Source organism: Lissotriton vulgaris, chromosome 4_1, assembly GCF_964263255.1.
Source record: "Lissotriton vulgaris chromosome 4_1, aLisVul1.2, whole genome shotgun sequence".
NCBI classification, from domain to species: domain Eukaryota; kingdom Metazoa; phylum Chordata; class Amphibia; order Caudata; family Salamandridae; genus Lissotriton; species Lissotriton vulgaris.
In genome coordinates, this window is record NC_141691.1 from 676,849,727 (window position 1) to 676,869,575 (window position 19,849).

At 44.2% G+C, this 19,849-nt stretch overlaps 1 protein-coding gene across 5 annotated transcripts in view; it reads right to left on the bottom strand.

Moving 5' to 3' along the window:
- The window catches only part of MTCL1 (microtubule crosslinking factor 1), a 511,680-nt gene that overhangs the window by 339,427 nt on the left and 152,404 nt on the right, over nucleotides 1–19,849 (bottom strand). The window lies entirely within an intron of this gene.

Below are 19,849 nucleotides of genomic sequence, written 5' to 3' on the forward strand. Positions count from 1 at the left end.
CATGGTTCTTGTTTAGGCAGCGCTAACAGGAGAAGTGGACTGGTGGAAGCTGTCTCCTGATTAGAGCACTGGCACTTATTTTTTTGCAAATTAACTACAGGATATGTAGCTTTCTTTGCTCTGATGAACAAACCCTAGCGTTGAGGCTCAGCATACTGGTAAGACACAGGAGCTTCAAATGACAAACTCTATCCTCCAAAATTACCGCTCCTGCACTCCACTTCCAAGTTCAGTCAAAGATTACACCAACATCCCCACAGAAAAAATATTACCAAAAGGAATGAAAAAATATATAAGTAGCACACAACATCTAATTAAACCCTTGAATATACAGAACACATTCTTTCACACATCTGCACATGTCTTGTACACCCCCACAGTCTATTTGCAGGAGACGCCATCACTTCTCCAATTCGGGAGGAGCTGAAGGCCCACTTTATTAAGAAGTCACTGCACTGCGACCGCCTGCTTACCAGATTCAACCTGAAGACTTTCCCACTTCTGCCCTCCACCCTTCCTGCTGCCCATTTCCTTGCTCTGTTCTTCACCTATCTGATCTACCCTGCTTCCCTCAACTGCCTCCTACTGTAGAGTGTTCCAACGCTTTTACGCTAGGTTAATGTCCGTTAATTCACATGGATACATGGATATTGACACTTGCATGTCGTTGCATCCAAAATTCAGAATATCCATCCAACTCTACCCAAATGCCCACCACATGCTCTATCAGTTAGTAGAGTCCTTTCAAGGTCATAGCATGGCCAGTAGGGGACTGTCTTGGCTGACAAGATCACTGCACGGCATTCACCAGAAATATGTATACCTGAAGACTGACTCCTAATGCGCACCATGAAATCACCACCCCGTACGGTCTGCTCTCTTCCTCGCTCATATTGGTTTGGTTGTTAATTCCAGCTTTTTCTATACTAAACAGCAGAAAAAATATGTGCATTACTTTGATAATATCATCATAAAACGGTTGCAGGGGCCCTCAAATCCAAGGGTAGACTGCGGCAAGGCCTTAATGGTTTACAATCCCTGCTAGCAAATTGGCAGACTTTAAAAAGCGCAGAATGTGGACACCCAGCTGACTCTGAAGACGCTGCAAAGTATTGTCAGATGCCTCAGAAAAGTTCATTGGCTGCCAGACCTGGATCTGATTTAAAATGTTATGAAATCCCTTATGAACAAGGGCACTTGTGCCTCTAAGAACAAAAAAACATTGTCAAATAATGTGATCCCGTGTTGTTGACCATTCCTAGAACACGTTGTAACGAAAAGGCAACTGTTTTAATGGCATAGGTCCAAAACAATGTAATACAGTACCACTGGAACTACTGAACACATCCTCTCCCTAAAGTTTTATGAAAGCTCTCAGAAACTCTTATGTTCCTTGTAAGCGGCTAGTTCAGTAGCCAGGTGTGTTTTATTAAGGTAAGTCTAGTACAAGCACTAACATTTTTATTATATGGTGTGCACAAAATAAAATACATTAATCCTCGTGCTTGTAGCGCTCAGTTAACATTCCATCAGTTGGAATGTAGTGTCTTAGAGAATAAATGAACATTTCCCGAGAGTTTTTCGATCAATCTAAATATCTATCTATTTATCTTGTTTACGGATACTCTTTATAGAATTGGTAAATGCGGCGCGATTACAACAAAAAGCTTAGAAAGGTCAGTAGTAAGTCTGAGCGGCAAGGCTGTAATCCAGCGAGCAGCTAGAGGGGTGGATCCAATCACAAGTAAAACAACCGGAATAGAAGCCCATAGGGGATATGTCTGAAAGCGTGAACGTAATGGGGAAGATGCAGTTTGGACAAGATTGGAATTCCTCTCTATTACCTATAAGGGGATGTAAAAAAAAAAAGATGTTGTTTGGGTTGAAAAAACCATTTGGAATCTGCCATGGAGCGGCTACAGTGACTGTTCAGAAGTCATGAAGCGTGGGAGAGGGCCAGGCCTTGCATTCATAATGTCCGACTCCAAACCCAACCCACAAACTCCTGCTCTGCCTTTCTTGGCACAGTACATTGGTGACATGCTTGGGGAAGCGATGGCAGCTGACACAACCACAATGTGTCACAGAAGAAGCAAGTCTTTAGGCCGAGATGGAGAAAGTGGAGGAAAGGTTGGGTACACAGGTGCCGGTTGGATCGCAAAGTACCAAGAGAACGCAAGTGCTATACTTCATTCAGCTATTCATTCAATTAATGAATTGAGCGGTGTCTTGCACACAAGGTAACATCTGGAGTGTGGCAGACGTTCTCCGGTCACCACCCGTGTTCAACATCTACAGGTACCCAGTGACTCAGTTGCAGAGGAAATGGCAGGAGCATTCAACTGGAAGTGGATGATGCCGAAAATCACACCCAAAAAACATTGTGATTTGGCAATGTCTACTCATCTGTCAAACAGGGCACTCTCCCTTTCAAACCAGCAAAATGCAAGATCATGGGAGTGTTAGAGGGGGCAGTAACACACAAATCCCTTATGTTTCAACAGTCTCTGGTTCTGGGATCAACTCACTGTCATCATAGAAAGTAAAATACGTTGTGCCCCTTTTAATGGGAGTTATGCCTTTGTTTTGCAGATTCCTACAGTGGCAAAAATTGCTAGTTTGCATTTTTAAATGCTGTGGAAAATCCTCCTGCCCTCTAAAATTCAATATCAAATGTAAGTAACCGGTGTCCTGGTAATGGAGCAATTTCACTGCTGCATAATCATGTGTAACTGGCTGCTTAAGAAATTGATCGACATCCTGCAGTAAGTGCAGAACCAGGCAGCCAGATTGTGACCATGTCTTTGAAAAAGAGGTCAAATGAAGCTTGCACTGAAATCTCCCTTCTGGACCTCGGTGGAGGCAAGAATTAAATCGGAGATGAGGTGCACCATACAAGGAACTTATTGGTTTCAAAATCAGGAAGCTTACAGAAAATGGCACCCAAGTACTCTCCCACAAGAGCGGTTTGGTCAGCCACCTCTAATGACATGTGACAAAACAACAAAGATTAGAAAGACTAAAACCCAGAGGCAGGTCCACACGAGTCTAGGGGCCCAGACTATGAAATATTCTAAATTCGAAGACGGGAGCAGTGCCCGCCCATTTGTGGTTTAGTAAACAACTGAAAACAGATTATTTCAGCATCACCCATTAAAGCACATTTGCTTCTAAGAGGATAGTGAGTGAACAACCTATAGCACAGTTGAGTTCCTTGCATTCTAGAGTTAACCATTCTGTTCGTCACCAACTGTACTCCATATATAGCAATGCATAGTGGCTGTACTCCATATATATATAGCAATGCATAGTGGCTGTACTCCATATATAGCAATGCATAGTGGCTGTACTCCATATATAGCAAGGCATAGCGGCTGTACTCCATATATATAGCAATGCATAGTGGCTGTACTCCATATATAGCAATGCATAGTGGCTGTACTCCATATATAGCAATGCATAGTGGCTGTACTCCATATATATAGCAATGCATAGTGGCTGTACTCCATATATAGCAATGCATAGTGGCTGTACTCCATATATAGCAATGCATAGTGGCTGTACTCCATATATAGCAAGGCATAGTGGCTGTACTCCATATATATAGCAATGCATAGTGGCTGTACTCCATATATAGCAATGCATAGTGGCTGTACTCCATATATAGCAAGGCATAGTGGCTGTACTCCATATATAGCAATGCATAGTGGCCACAAGCGGACAGTGTAGTGAGCTAGAAAAAACGGAAATAATGTAATACCTTAAGAGAGGGACCCAAGGTTTCCAAGGGGTATTTGGGGAGGGGGGGTGCTAGACCCCAGGGTTGTAGGCAGCACAGAATGACAAGAATTGTAGGAGACTTATGATCACATTTTTCCTGTTACAGGCATGTTCTGGGCATGCCCGAATAACTCAAAGACAGACATTCTCCTTGGCAAAATTACAAGTGATCGAGGGTGATGCCAGTGCCAAGTAAGAAACTGTGCAAGTTTGTAGAGAGCTCCAAAATTGCATCACACTGCTCCTGCACTGTTGAGTAGAGTGTGAACAACTGCTCACACTGTGCACGTTTCTACGTATTTCTGTACATTTGTGAAGTAGCCGTATTTCAAAGCGTTTTCTCAAAAAAAGAGGGGAAGCATAGAAATACACTGGAGGACAGGTTCATTTACTATTGTACCTCCAGACTTCGAAGATTTGATGAAAACCTATTTAGTGGTGTCTCTGAAGCAGGGGGGGGGGGAGGGAAGAGTTAAAATAAGGGTGTTCTAGTGCACTTGTGTGCAATACATCCGCGTGCACCTTAGAGGTTTTGGAGCTTTGAAAGACATGTAGTTTCCGTATAGGTACGCTCAAGTTTACTTTTAGATGTAAACTCTTATACATGATTTTCTATCACATTACACATAAAAAAAAAATCATGAAGGCAAATGTAGATCTTATAAAAGAATAAAACAGCATATTCGTTGCAAGACAAGATGTTCAGGTCTTTGTTGCTGAAAAACTGTTTTCCCTTCATTCAGTAACCTCAGACGGCAAGTTACATTTCTTGCGAGTGGCGCCTACGAAAATGATGGCCACAGAAATTCAGACAGATTTTCTAGCCATGGATGCCCGTTTCCAGTTTCCGCACAGCTAATGTTGCACATGAGATGTACAGTCAAATGCCATGTAATGCTGACCGCAATGCTGTCCTGAAATCATTACGCGAGCGGATGAGGGGAAGCAGCTATTGATCGGATGAACATCTTTGCAACCAGCCTCGCGGACTATTTATACATTCATGATTTCATTTTTTCCACAATCGATTCAAAGACACGAAGGCAGGCGAAGCAAGCGTAACCGAGCCCCGTTATATGTTGTAGTGTCGGGTATACTTTATTGGAGTGAATGAAACCCATGAGCTTCCAATCTGACCTCCATTATTCAGAGCTCTGACGTCAGCTCATCGATAACCATCAATCACCTCCAAGGGAGAAAGAAGGGCAACTCAAGCCAGCAACCCAATTCCCAAAAGAAACCTGAATAAAACCAAAATTACATTCCCTAGAAAATTGCTGGCCCTATATAAAGGCAACAAAATGATCATTGCCTTGTTTAAGAAGGCAGTAAACATTGACAGGGTGTGATGGTTCATGTCAATGCAGCTCTTCCATATATACATAGAGACTCAAGTGTTTGACAAGAGAAGCGTGTTCCGTCACTGCTCAATAACCTTCTTCAGGTCAATGAACAGTCAGCACTCATGATGAGCGTGGAGTCTTTAGTGTGCCCTTGGGGTCTTGCATATGCTCCATGAAACATTTGCTACACAAGCTGGCTTGTGGCATTCAAAATGGAGATGGGTTCACAGAGAGGACATGGTGACATCTTTAAGACTAACCGCTTTTCAGCTCTGGTGAGAGTAGACAGGTAATTTGCAGAAGCCTTGTCAGACTCTCAGTCGGCAGATTTTGAATTAGAAAAAAGATGTAGTACACATTTCATCGTCGTGCAGTGGTGGATCAGGAGAGGTGGTCAAGAGGGGGAAGTGAGTCTGTCAAAATTGACTCTAACTCCAGTGCTCCCTAGAGGATTAGGAGCACAAGGTAAACCATTGTCTTCAAAGAGTATCATATAGAATTGTAAAATAAAAATATACAATTAGTAAATGTGAACAGAAATGCACCAGAAATTTGAATATAGCAGTAGAAAGTATCAAAACTAATTGACAGAATCAACAGAAACAGATTTGTTGCTGCTTACTTCGACCCCAGGTGAGAGGATGCATGCCATGAGAGAATTAATTTACATTAAAGAAGAACACTGAAGCTTTTCCCAGTGAGACCTCTGAAGCCACACCTGAACACAATCCTTTCCAGAACCTTTCATCCTTCAGAGGAAGGAGAGGACAAGTGTTTTAGCATGACTCTCACCCACTGATGCACACACATTACCTTCCCAATGGCACAGGATGTATGTCATTACGACGCAGTGTTTACACCGCGCTACCATTACAACGCAGTTATCACCACGCAAGTCGTAACAACGACTTGCGCTGTAGGCGCGGGACTTAGGAATAGTATGATTTACTATTCCAACTCCAGCCCATGTAACAGTAGGAAAGGTGTTGGAATAGTAAATCATACTATTCCTTAGTATATAGCTCCATTCAGCGCAAGTCGTTGTAACGACTTGCTTTGTGATGACCGCGTCGTAATGGTAGCGCGGTATAAAGACCGCTTTGTAATGGTCGACAACACTCTGGTGTTGTCATGGCTCAACACCAGAGTGTTTTGGGTTCCAAGGACCAGTCACCTTCATTATGGACTAGTTTCCGAAAAACCTATGGTCCTTCTCTGGTGAGTACACCCATCACATCGAAAAGAAGACACTTTTTAGAATTTGTGAAAGTGACCAACTGTGAAAAGAACAGGTTTACGGGTAAAACGCAAGCCTTTCGAAGTAAGATTGGGAGCTTCTTAACCTTTGGGAAATAGAAAGGACAAATGTCGGACATGAAATTTGTCCCCTGGAAAAAAAGACATTGTTAGGTCTAGGACACAGGAGTGTTGAGGGATCATAACTAGTGCACTATGATAAAGCGTAGCACTCTTCAGGTTGCAGTAGCCAGCCAACTCAGGTGAGACATATTAACATTTGAACAAAGGAAAACATATCAATACATTCTATATTCTTCAGACTGTGTTTCCAAAGTTAGAATCCTATTTCAGCAGCCCATTCGCTTGGGTTTACATGATTTCCAAAATATTATCATTATGTATAGGGTATCAGAGATAATTCTTATAACAAGACTCCTCCTCAGTATAAAATCTCAACATAATACTTCAGGATGAAAATCCTCCATATATGTTTGTGGGTGAATCTGGTGTGCGCTTACTTTAGAGCCAGAATGTAAACCAGCTGATTAATTTCCACCATTACAGATCCTGGCGGAAGGAACAGGGGTTTAAAGGGAGTACCCAGTGCAAGCAGAACAGGATTTGATGGCTAGTAAATAATGCAGTGTCCATACAATCTGTAGACTGCTTATAAAACTAGGACTTCGCTGCACCATTCTGAAGCAGTCAAAATGGATTAAAAATCATGGCCGGACTGATGTACATTTCACAGTGTGCCTGCCTTTACATGCAGACTCCAAGGCAATTTTGCATCCAAGGCACTGTCCATTAAGTCTCCACTGTACATTGCAAGTGAACAAGAACACGATGTGCACTAGCCATTAATGGGTATGGAACAATTGGTACTTAAATCTGAAAACCACAGAATCTTCCATACCATTTGGCACTTGGGTATACCTCCACAATGAAGAAAAATTCCAGCCCAAATTATTGTTTCAAAAGTTCTGAACCCAAAGGTGTCATTCGGGAAAAATAAGTATGCAGTCTCATTTAAAAAGGTGCTTGGTGAAGAACTCTGAACTGTCATTTTAGGCGTTTCCCAGGACCAGGCGCAGTGTGGATCACACCTTTCCATTATGCAGGAGCGACACTATGCAAAGTCCATTTTTTATCCGTCTTTGAGCTTGTAGCGTAGGAGAGCATTGCTCTTCGACATATGGTTCAAAAGAGACAAGATTTTAGAACCCAGTTCGGAGTTAGTTAGGCTTCCAGAACACAGGGTTGAGGTTTCTTTAGTGTTATAGGTGGTTCCAAACTGTTGCTCCTTGTCCCCAGAGACCATCCCGCCCTCCTGTATGAAGTTGTTGTAGTGACCATGCCATGCACCAACTCCAAGGTGGTCACTACTGTCTGTGGCAGTAGACAGCATGCCTGCACCACTCTAGAGCAAAGCCTCGCCTGAATACAAGCGGCGACTCGCAAAATAGGATTTGCGAGTCGCTATTAGGAAGGGTTGTTGGAAGGGCGTCCCTTCCTAATAGCGAGTCACAGTGGCATGTATGAATATCTTGCGACTGGAATGTGGTTGCAAAACATTCATATTTTACCAACTCCGCGGAGGAGGGGGTAACCCATTCACAAACGGGAATGGATCCCTTACCCCTTTGTGAATGTGGGCGGCAACATTTTTTTTTTAAACAAACAGTGGTCCCATGGACCACTGCCTACAAAATTAAAAGGAAACTTTTCATTTTTCTTTTTTGAAAGTATGCTGATTTCCTTTAAGGAAAATGGGTTGCATTTGATTAAAAAAATGAACTTTATTTAAAAAACAATCACAGGCATGGTGGTCTGCTAACCCCAGCAGGCCACCAATCCTGGGATTACAGGCCATTCTAAATGGGTCGCTAATTTGAGATCTACCTCGTGAATATTAATTCGGTAGGTCATTTGCGACCACAGTGGGACCTGCTAAATGTGTCTGAGACACATCAGAGAAAAACCAAAGGGGGTGATGGACGGAGCGTTGACAATACAAATACTCACCCCCAGTCATCTGATCTGGGTTGAATCCATCACCGTTCTTTAGCTCACTCCGCCACCCCAGTTCAGACATGGCTATGTGCAAATCATTCTGACCCTGTGCCTCATGGGAACAGTCCAGCCCGAACTGCCAAGCCATGTCTTCCCTGGACCGGAACCAAGCTTTCCAGGACTGGTTTCTGGCATTCTAGCCGTCTTCAGCTGGGCTTGCTTGAATCCAGTGGCAAAGTGAGCAAGGGACTCACGTCTGAGCATACCCTGCCAACTTAGGGCAAACAAAGAAAAACCAAAGGGGGTGATGGACGGAGCGTTGACAATACAAACACTCACCCCCAGTCATCTGATCTGGGTTTAATCCATCACCGTTCTTTAGCTCACTCCGCCACCCCAGTTCAGACATGGCCATATGCAAATCAGCCAGAAACCGGTCCTAGGATGCTTGATTCCGGTCCAGGAAAGACATGGCTTGGCAGTTCGGGCTGGACTGTTCCCATGAGGCACAGGGTCAAGGCTGATTTGCATATGGCCATGTCTGAACTGGGGTGGTGTGGAGTGCAAAAAAACGATGGATTTAGGCCCAGATCTCTGTACTGGGGTGAATGTATGACATTGTTCTGCATTCTGTCCATCAACTGTTTTGCATTTGTCACCCCGAGTGGGATGGGTATGCTCAGACGTGAGTCCCATGCTCTCCACACCACTGGAGTCAAGCTATCCTGGCTGAAGACGGCTGATAGCCAGAAACCGGTCCTAGGATGCTTGATTCCGGTCCAGGAAAGACATGGCTTGGCAGTTCGGGCTGGACTGTTCCCATGAGGCACAGGGTCAAGGCTGATTTGCATATGGCCATGTCTGAACTGGGGTGGTGTGGAGTGCAAAAAAACGATGGATTTAGGCCCAGATCTCTGTACTGGGGTGAATGTATGACATTGTTCTGCATTCTGTCCATCAACTGTTGTTTTGCATCTGAGACGCATCAGTACATTTCATTTTGCGACTCGCTAATTGTGAGTCACTTAAAATCGCAATTTGTGAGTCGCAAAATAAAATGGTCGTATATCTGGCCCTCAGTTCTTTCTTAACAATCCTAATTATTTCAACACTTCAGATTACCTATTATGATGTATCTCTCGAATTCTGCATCAAATATCGTTTTTATTGTGTATATATTACATGTGGGTTACTCTGTATTATTTATCTTCTAGGTGCTTTCTGTGTCACTATCAGAAATGATCTCCTGTTCCTACTTCCATCGCATTTTTGTTAGTGCTTTACTTTAAATCTTGCGTATTTTACGAAATTATGCGCTAATGTCTAAATAGTACTTAGCTTGCTATTATTTCTCATGACTTATGAAATCTGTGATGCAATTGGAGGACATTGTTCCAATAAAAAATGTTTACATTCTTACTGCAAAGTGCTCCTGCCAGCCCTTTGGGCCTGGTTCGCACTGTATAAAACTTCAAATATAAATAAAAGAACATAAAACCCTCCCTACTTACTTCCAAACTGGATATGGAACAGGGGTAAAGTAAGGCAGAGTTACTTGTTACGCAGTATACTGCACCGGCAGCTTCCATAGGCGTTTCTACGGGAATAATGCAAAGCGCTCAGCTGCTGTGTGCGGCTGCCTGACATAGAACAGGCCCCTTCCTCTTATCGGCTGTGCCTTGTCAATCATTTGCCTTCTGAAGAATCTTACCACTCACTACTAGTCCTGCAGCTGCTTTCCTCAGTCTGTAATCCTCGCTTTATTCTGTACATTTGTCAACATAGCTGCCTTCTTCTCAGTCGCTTGGCCCAGCCAGGTTGCAGGAGAGATAAAAGGGCTCCCTGGCAGCTGCCAGACAGGAGCATGTTGTCACGAATGACAAGTAGGAAAGGAACCTACTTTGCATCCAAATTTGAATAATCTCAGGGAGGGGGGGGGGGGTTGTTTTCACTACTAACTACTACTTTTGCTGTCTGTGAGGCATTTTCCCAGTAACACCTGCACCTTCTCAGTTCCATGCACAACACTGATCTTAGCTTTCACCCCATGGCCCTTTGTGGAGTAAGAGCAGTGTTTGTGGTGATGGCTAACAAAGCTGTAAGGAGGGCATTTATGGATTCATTTTCCAAGCACAATATGCAAGTTGTTTTCATTACTCACCAACATGGTTATTTAGGGAACAGTAATGTTTTGAAACTGCCTCAAAGAGCTCAATTATCTTCCTGCAATTTCTAGTATAAAAAGTACAGTATTCGATTCCTGAGTCGAGCCAGCATTCCAGAGAAGGCTATTCCTCCTACCTGCTTCGGTCTACTCTTAGAGTAGTGGTTAACATAAGTAGGTTGGAGTAAGCAGCTGAAGCAAAGCAGAAGGATGGGACAAAATTAAAGTCTGTGGGGTAACATGCCTTAGGTAGTGTGCAAAGGAACTTCAATGAAATTTGCTTAACACTAGTTGCTGGTAAAGAAATCCAAGTGTTGGCTTTTTGTAGCAGTGTTTCTCTTGCATGGTCGCCCACATGAATTCCAATAATGGAGACCACACTTTCTTTGGAAGAGTAAAGGCCATAGCTTACTGGCTGCTTTCACTTCCGAGCAATCCTTCATGAGTTCACTTTGTGCTTCAGATTCAAACTGACATCTTTATATCTTTTCCACATGCTCAACGTTCGTTGCCAGACACCCCTAAATCCTGTCTTGTTGGTGTATCAGCTCTTTTTCTCCATGCACTTCAGATGTGTTCAAATAGCATGCACTTTATAAATGTGCTGGTTGATTGTTAGGTGTCAGACCTGCCATCCTTGGTGTGGTTTTCCCCTACATGTTTGCCTTCAATCCTCCTGTTTTGCTGACTTTGTTTTTGCTGCCTTTAGGACTCAGCACAAGCACTTCAGCACTAGTTAGCGGTGGTAAAGTGTGCAATCTCCTCCTTAAAACATGGTTGAATTGGCTTACATCCAGTTGGCTTATTTAATTGACTTGTAAGTCCCTAGTAACCTGGTACTATACATACCCAGGACCTTTAAATGAAATGCTACTAGTGGGCCTGCAGCATTGCTATTCCCTTAAGTAGCATTTTAAACATGTCTCAAGCCTGGCATTGCAGCCTCTGTGTGCAGTTTTAAACTGCCCTTTTCGACCTGGCCAAATATAAATCTTGCTAGGCCCAAACCTTCCTTTCTAATATATATTGGTCATCCCTAGGGTAGGCCCTGAACAGCCCAGAGAGCAGGGTGCGGTTTATTTTAAATTCTGGTCATGTACTTTTAAGTTTTCCATGTCGTGGTACTTAAAAACGCCTAAATTAATTTTTCACTACAGCAAGGCCTACCTCTTCCATAGGATAACATTGGAGTTCCTTATTTCATGTAATAAAGTGTAACTTCTAATGGGGAACAGGTAGATAGACGGAGTTTGGTGTCTAAAGTTTTGTAAAGTCAGATTTTTTGACACAATTTTGAAAATGCCACTTTTAGAAAGTTGGCACTTTATTTTCCTAACCATTTGGTGCCGGCAGCCTGTAACCTGGGCCCCATGAGTAGATGTAGCTGGCAGTTGGTCTTTGTGTATTACTCCCAGACTGTGAGGCAAAGGGAAGATAAGTGTTGGCAGGATGGGTCACTCTGAGTTAACGAGGGGAGGAACAGTCACCTGACCACACTTGTACATCTCAAAAGCCCTTCCTGGGCATCCTCACAAGGGGTTGAACACTAGTCCACTGTGACCCCAGACAAGCTGGGTCCAGGGCGGGGAGGAAGGGGATGTCTGGCACCTCAGGGTGGTAGAAACCCCTAGAAGCTTCCACTACAATGTGGGTGCCAGGTTTAAATATAGGACCTTTACACAAAACTCTTCAGTATACTTCTGGGCCTGTGGACTCTATCTGGAAATTTCTATCTAGCTGGAAATTTGTAAAGCGCGCTACTCACCCGTAGGGTCTCAAGGCGCTGGGAGGAGGGGGGGGAGCCGCTACTGCTCGAAGAGCCATGTCTTGAGCTGTTTCCTGAGGAGGGAATTCTAAGTCTTGGCCGCCAGGTAGGAGAAGGATCTTCCTCCGGCGGTGGTTCTGCGAATGCGTGGGACGGTGGCAAGGGCGAGGCTGGCGGAGCGGAGCTGGCGGCTGGGTGTGTAGAATGTGAGGCGGTTGTTGAGGTATTTGGGTCCCAGGTTGTGGAGAGCCTTGTGTGTGTGGGTGAGGAGTCAGAACGTGATCCTCTTGCTGACGGGGAGCCAGTGCAGGTCTCTCAGCTGGGGAGTGATGTGGCTGTGGTAGGTGATGTCCAGGATAAGTCGTGCAGAAGCGTTCTGTATGCGCTGGAGTCTTTTCTGTAGTTTAGCTGTGGTTCCAGTGTAGAGGGTGTTCCCGTAGTCTTTGTCGGCTGGTGACGAGGGCCTGAGTGACCGTCTTTCTGGTGTCGGTGGGGATCGACCGGAAGATCTTTCGGAGCAAACGCAGGGTGTTGAAACAGGATGACGAAACGGCGTTGACTTGCTTGGTCATCGTGAGGGAGGAGCCCAGGTTGCGTGCATTGTCCGTTGGCTTGTGGGAGGTGCCCAGGGCAGGGGGCCACCAGGAGTCGTCCCAGGCGGAGGGGGATGCTCCCAGGATGAGGACTTCCGTCTTGTCTGAGTTCAGTTTCAGCCGGCTGAGCTTCATCCATTCCGCGACGTCTTTCATACCTTCCAGACTGATTTGCATATAGCCATGTCTGAACAGGGTTGGCAGAGTGGGCCAAAGAACGGTGATGGATTAAACCCAGATCTTTTGACTGGGTGTGAGTGTTTGATTGATTCAGATGCTCCGTCCATCACCACCCCCTTTTGTACCGGAGAACCTCATCGGAAGCACCACTGCGCAACGCATCCTCAACACAGGTACTCGTATCACATGCCTCTCATCGAAGTCAGCCACAATGATGCGGGATTTTACACTGCAAGCCCCACAGCTTCTTCAGTACCAGCCAGTGTGCAATGCATCCTCAACAAGGGACTTCACATCTCAATCCCTCCTCGTTGACAGCATCCGACGAGGGTGCAGAACCTCGCATTGCAACCTAACAGCGCCTTCAAACCGACACTGCGTGCTGCATCTCCAAACTGGATCTTGCATCACCTCGGATGAGCGATGTATCCTTGATGTAAAACTCCGGAACTCTTCGCAACCAGGATTTAAGGTACTCTTGTTCAGCTAGCCTAACTGGGTCCCTGTTGCCAGCCCGCATTCCAGCGTGGTTGGCCTTTGTCCTAGTGTAGCATGTCTAGATATCCACAGTTGTTGCTTTGGGCTTTTTGGCACTATTTTCACTGAAATCCTTACATTTGCATATCTCCGGATTGGATTTTAGTCTTGCTTTATTTATTAAAATGTACTCTAATTTTTTTAATTAGAGGTGCACTTTCCTTTATGCAGAGTTTTTACTTAATTATTGGTTGAAGTGTTGTATAAATACTTTACACATTGCCTCTAAATTAAGCCTGACTGCTCTGTGACAAGGTGCCAGTGGGGTGAGCATAGGGTAATTTGCTGGTGTCTCACTCTGACAAGGATTGTGGTTGCTGCTTGAGTAAGGATTTCACCTCCCTCAACCATTAACCCAACTACTCGCATCAGGCAATCCACAATGTTGTTTTTCTTCTGTCAGATTTTTACACTATGTCAAATGTAAATGTAGGTATACTTATATAGCGCAACCTGTCACCACTAAGGGCATCCTGGCGCTTGCCTAGGGAACCCGTCCTGGTATTCCCCTGTGAGAAGCCCCGACAGGGTGTCCACAGGGTGAAAGTCAGGCATCCCGCCGCGAGGGGCCGTTGTGGAGATTAAGCAAGCTATTGCCCAGAGTCGCAGAGTGTGAGCCCGTGAGTCGAGGAGGCACCGGGACGAGAATTATCGAGTCCGTGGAATTTTTAGCCCAAGACCCACCGGGGCGGGGAATTGAACCCTGGTCCAGGACCGATCTCAGATTCCGGGTCTGCCGCCTCTAACCCCTGAGCCACATGCAGTATTAAGAACACAGCTCAATTTAATTGGCCCAAATGTTTTCTGCAATTACGTTTCAGTGTTAAAAGGGATTCAATTATCTTTTGATAATATTTCTAAGTTTCGTAAAAGATCCTCTCTTTTCCTTGCTCATTAGCATACCGAGGTCAAGCTTAGTTACGGTGATGGTGACATCCGTTCATGACTGAAATAATTTGGACAGACCCACTAAATTAATTTTGCATAGGAACAGGCGTCGTAGTAATGAACCCAATGATTGGCCACCTAGATTTACTGCAAAGGCTGATATGGAAGCATATTTTGGGACTTTGACACGCGAAGTAGTAGGTTTCAATCAGAATTTTCAAGATGTATGCCTATGCGTGCCTCTGCATTTCCACAACAAATATTTATGCCATACCAATAATCTCCTTATCTCTACAGGGACCATCCAGCGTGAAGAAAAAGTCAGTTCTATTCACCCAGGCCTGCTTTCCAAACAATCACCAGCACCAGGCATTCAAGAATGTTTCATGCGTCATCTTAAGCTTTGAAACATACTGTGACATTTACCAGATGGACAATTTAAAGCTGCAATAATACACAAGGCAACCCCCACGTCTTCAACAACACTTAAAACACTGTGATAGCACCAGAGAAAAGACTTATGTTTATACATAAAATAAACAATCCCTGTCAAATAGTGTTCCTTATTACTGTTAGCACTGCACTATTTAATTCTTGCACAATACGCCTTAGGCTGGTGACACCTTGGAGAAGTGTGGCTCAATGGTTAGAGCGGCAGACCTTGATGCAGAACGCTGGCCAGGGACCAGGGTTCAATTCCCGCCTCGGCGGGATCGGGCTTAAATTCCTCTGACCGGATATTCTCGCCTCAGTGCCGAATCCAAGCATGGGCCCCACGCTGCAACTCTGGGCAATAGCTTGCTTAGTCTCCACAACGGCCCCCGATGCACAAGGGATGCCTGGTTTCACCAAGGGATGCCCAGGAGTGGACACCTCACAAGGAAAAGCCAGGAGGGGTTCCCTTGTGGTAGGAGTACAAGCGCCGGGATGCCTCCGGGTTACTGTTCGCGCTATACAAATACAACACATTTACATTTACACCTTACAGAGAAGCACACTCCACTCTGATTGAAGTTTTACTTCTTCTGCGCAGACCCTTCCCTATTTTAGCATCACATATGTACATATCTTCTGCAGCACTTGCAGATCCCCCATTCTATTTGCAGTCCAGCAGCGGCCGGCATGACTCGCGGTTAGGAGGGCAGGCGGGGGGTGTCGCGATTGCAATGGGGGGGGGGGGGGGGAATACATTTTTTTTTAAATCACTTACCTTGCCGCTGCCCGTTCCTGCGTCGCTGCTCCTGCTTCCGATTTCAGGAGCAGGAAGCAGGCAGCCAGGCTCCCTCCTCTAAGCCAATCACAACGCTGCAATTGCAGCGTTGTGATTGGTCTGAACGCCGTAACACGGCTCTCAGCCAAGGGTTGTAGGTAGGGGTGAACCTGTTCCCCACGCAGGCTATAATTCAGAATGTATGAAGAAGTGAAAAAGTGGGCATGACTGGTTTGGGCGGCCCGAGAGGGTCGACCAGTCACTGAACACTTTTAGGAGTGGGCAAACCACTCCTCCACTGCCCTGCTCATAGAGCAGCCCCGCCGGCCAAGCAGCCAAACATAAAATGCTAATAACTGAAAGTTAATATTATTTTATGTTTTTGCTTCTACACTGCTTGTAAGCAGTGGGACGACACTCCTCTGCCATAGCGGAGGAGACACCCCTGTTTCAGTCACGTGTTTTTCTGTCTGTCGTCAAATCACACGCACCCTCTTTTTTCCACCGTGGATGTTTTCTGCACCCGCGCCTCGCAGTAGAGATGATGGTTTCAACTGAAACAGTTATCACAAAAGGGTAGTCACAGAACCCCCTCAAATTCACTTTGCGCCTATTCCGTTTCAACATCCTCTTGCACCTGAATTTCAGGAGACTACTACATTTAGGCCAACAAAACGTATGGAAATGACGGGTAGTTTTTTCCTTGTGGTACAGGTGGTGTGGGTCATGGCAAACTCTGGGGCCTTTGATGAGGTGCCCAGCCTCCCTGGGTTCACTGTAGGCTGGTAGAACAGAACGCTTTTATCACCTGACAGGTATGGCAGTTTAAATTCACTGGAGATGCGTTTTAGTCCTCTCTAGGGTGCCATGAGCCAGATGAGTCCATCTGAGAAAACGATGATCTTTTACAGAAACCGCTCATAACCTTCAGTTTCTAGGCGAAAAGCGGCGGCCTTCAGTGAAACCTGTCATTACCTATCAGAAGTTATCTCCAGTGACACCACTGCTAAGCCGCCTTGTCATGATCTCATTGTTGAGCCTTGCGCGCCGCTGGGATGTCTTCACTCATTATCACACAGAAAGTGAACGTCACCTCACCGCCCGCTCCAAGATTAATCCTGGATTTACGGCGACTGACCGGCATGGCTTCCAAGATTCTGGTAGCCATACTCACACATCACCTCTCAACCCGGTTTAACATCAGCAGATGTGCACTTGAGACTGCATTACAGCACATCACAATAACTTGTTCTGAACTCAGAGAGAGGCCAAAACTGCTACAAAGCACATGCCAACCTCCATTTTGAACCATGCATGCACAATTCCAACCACAATGTCATAAAGGAGCCAATTTCATGCTGCAAGAAGTAAATGCATACAAAAGTTTACTTTAATAAACTGAAACGTGTATACTCTGAACAAAGCAGAAGGTTTATGTTTTTTTAAATCCCCTATTGCCCCTTACATCGAACTATATTTCAACTCCACCCAAAGCATTCTTCAGTGAGGCTTGGGTGACTTTTTGGCAATATAAAGGATGCAGTGTGGAATTCTATTTCAACCACATGTAGGATACTCAGAAGGCCAAAAAAACACGAAGAGTGTTACAGAACTGGTTAATCCCCATTTTGCCCGAGATACAACAATACATACATTACCAGGGAATTTACCAGATTGTTGAGGTGTAGGAAACCACCATTCTAAAACCACTTTGAGAAAGAGTGCGCCCTGAACTTTGCTAGAAACAACATAGGCTGCTTTAGGCAATTGGGTTAAATTTTTGAGGAATGCCCTTTTGCCAGTATCAACACAAATTATTCCTCAAGACAGCAACTCTTGACAATAAGCCACAAAAATGCTTTGTGTTACTTGAATACATTTGATAATACATTTTAATGGCTCCTCACCGCTCCCAATTTTTATGCTAAATGTAGGACAGGAGCATAACATTAGGATGATTTTGTACACATACTAAATTATTATAATAAAGAAAAGTAAGCAGGCACATGTAACAAGTAATATTCATATGACTTTCTACTGTTACAAAGTCTGTGCATAGGGCTATATTCACGAAGCATTTTTCTCATTTAAGTTTAACTAATTTCATAGAAAAGGGTAAATCACAATCTAGACTCAAAAAGTCAGAAACTAGTGACATTTTACAGTCACAAAAGTTAATGTGTGACTTCAGAGGATCCATCACTATTGGTGGAATTTCTGCAACCGCACATTTAGGGCTTGGGCAGGTTTGTTAAACTTAATGGCTTGGTTTCGCCGCAAAAGTGAGTATATAAGCACCAACGCTTAAGTTTCTGAGTATCCATGTACCTCTTGCAGGTAGCTTCCCCATCATGGAAATGCACACAAATGTACCCGTCAATTGTAGGATTAAATGCATTTCCTGGGTGAAAACGGAGGAGGGAAGATTTCCAGATTTAATGAGGTTGTAGTGGTTTCAACTTTGTGAAAAATGTTTTCCCTGTGGTGTAATTGTTTTTTACAGGCGCTAATGCACATCTGTACTACAGATCCGCATGAGTACATTTACAACTGGATTCAATTTCACCTGCCTAATTGTTACACGCTGGAGTACACATGAAGGTCAAAGGCTCTACCAGATAGCCTTGAGTATTCTTGGATCCCCTTGGAAATCCCATAAACCTAAATACATTCCAGCTAAGGGAGAAATCATCCGTGGGCACATTCAGAATTTCATGGTGTCCTTCATTAACTGAGGCTTTGCCTGGATTGAGGGACAGGAATTCAATATCAAATGCAAAAGAACACCATTGACTACTGTAAACTGCAAACATAAGCCTGATATGTACTTTCATTTACCAGTGATTTGTTCCCTAAAACACAGAGGAATGAGACTATGAGCCGGAGGAAGCATGACTTGTCGATCAGGTTTTTGGCAGCAGAAGACCTGGCTTCTTTTCAATAGGTGTGGAGAGCATTCCTTGTGGAAAAGGAGTGCCCTGAGAGCCAAAATTTCCTATGATACTTGAGATATGGTCTTTTCCATGGATGTCACTTAGGGGAGCACCAGGGGTCATAGCTGCGAACCCTGGCTTGCCCATTGCAACCCCTGGCATTGCTGTAATGTGCACAGTTAAATTTCTGCAGCTCTAACTGTGACCTGAGGCATTAACCTCTTAGCTCAGTAAAACAAATAAAAACTAAATATAATATATGCATTTTAAACAAGATTTGCTGATTTTCATTATTGCGAACACTTGGGAAATTAAGTGTTTTGAATAAAACTCCCACCGATCTGCTTTAATGAGTGATAATGCCTTACAAGTGAAGCCAATAAAAATGAATTAATGTTAAGGAATAATTGTGTCCGTAACACTGTTCACATTTAATATAGGACTTGTATAAAGGAATACAGATAGACAAAACCAATATTGTGGGTTTACAATATTTTTGTAGGTCTTTAATTAAGTAGCACATTTTATTCTTGTGGTATAAACTTTGGAAACCATTAAATCATAGCACTTTGTGGTACAAATGATTTGGATTCCGAATGTTGTTTAGTGTTTTGTGGCACTACATTCTCCTCTTCCAAACATAAATGTTCATGCAATAAAAGAGAAATGCGTAATAACCCTATCATGTCAGCACCCTATTTAAAATGCAGGTGGTATATAATATAGAAATGTATCTGTGCCCGTCATATGCTCTTCAGGGGGTCTTAACTTCAGCAATGTCATCCATTTTAATTCACCAGGAGTAAGGTTAAGTGGCATCACTTCCTTGGAGGATTCAGTGACAAAGATCATGTGATATCGCTTCCTGTGATGGTATTGGGTCAAAGGGTGGTTATGTGCTCTCCCGTTTGGTGAATTGCTGCTCATGGGCTTTTGTTTTACAGGTGGTTCTCTGCTCTCCTAACAAAGGGTGCTATAAACATAGTATTCCAACATGGCACAGTGCCCTGTTATCCATAGATATGTTTGGTTGAGTGATAAACACACAACCCTTTGGATTTAGAGTCAGAACTTTCACAAGCCACCCCTTAACTACCTGCCCACCCGACAAAAAGGGGCAACTTTACCAAAGACACAGTACTGTAATTGTTCAGAACTAGGCTGACTGGCAATGTTAGTGTCAGAGACCGAATGTTTCACTTAA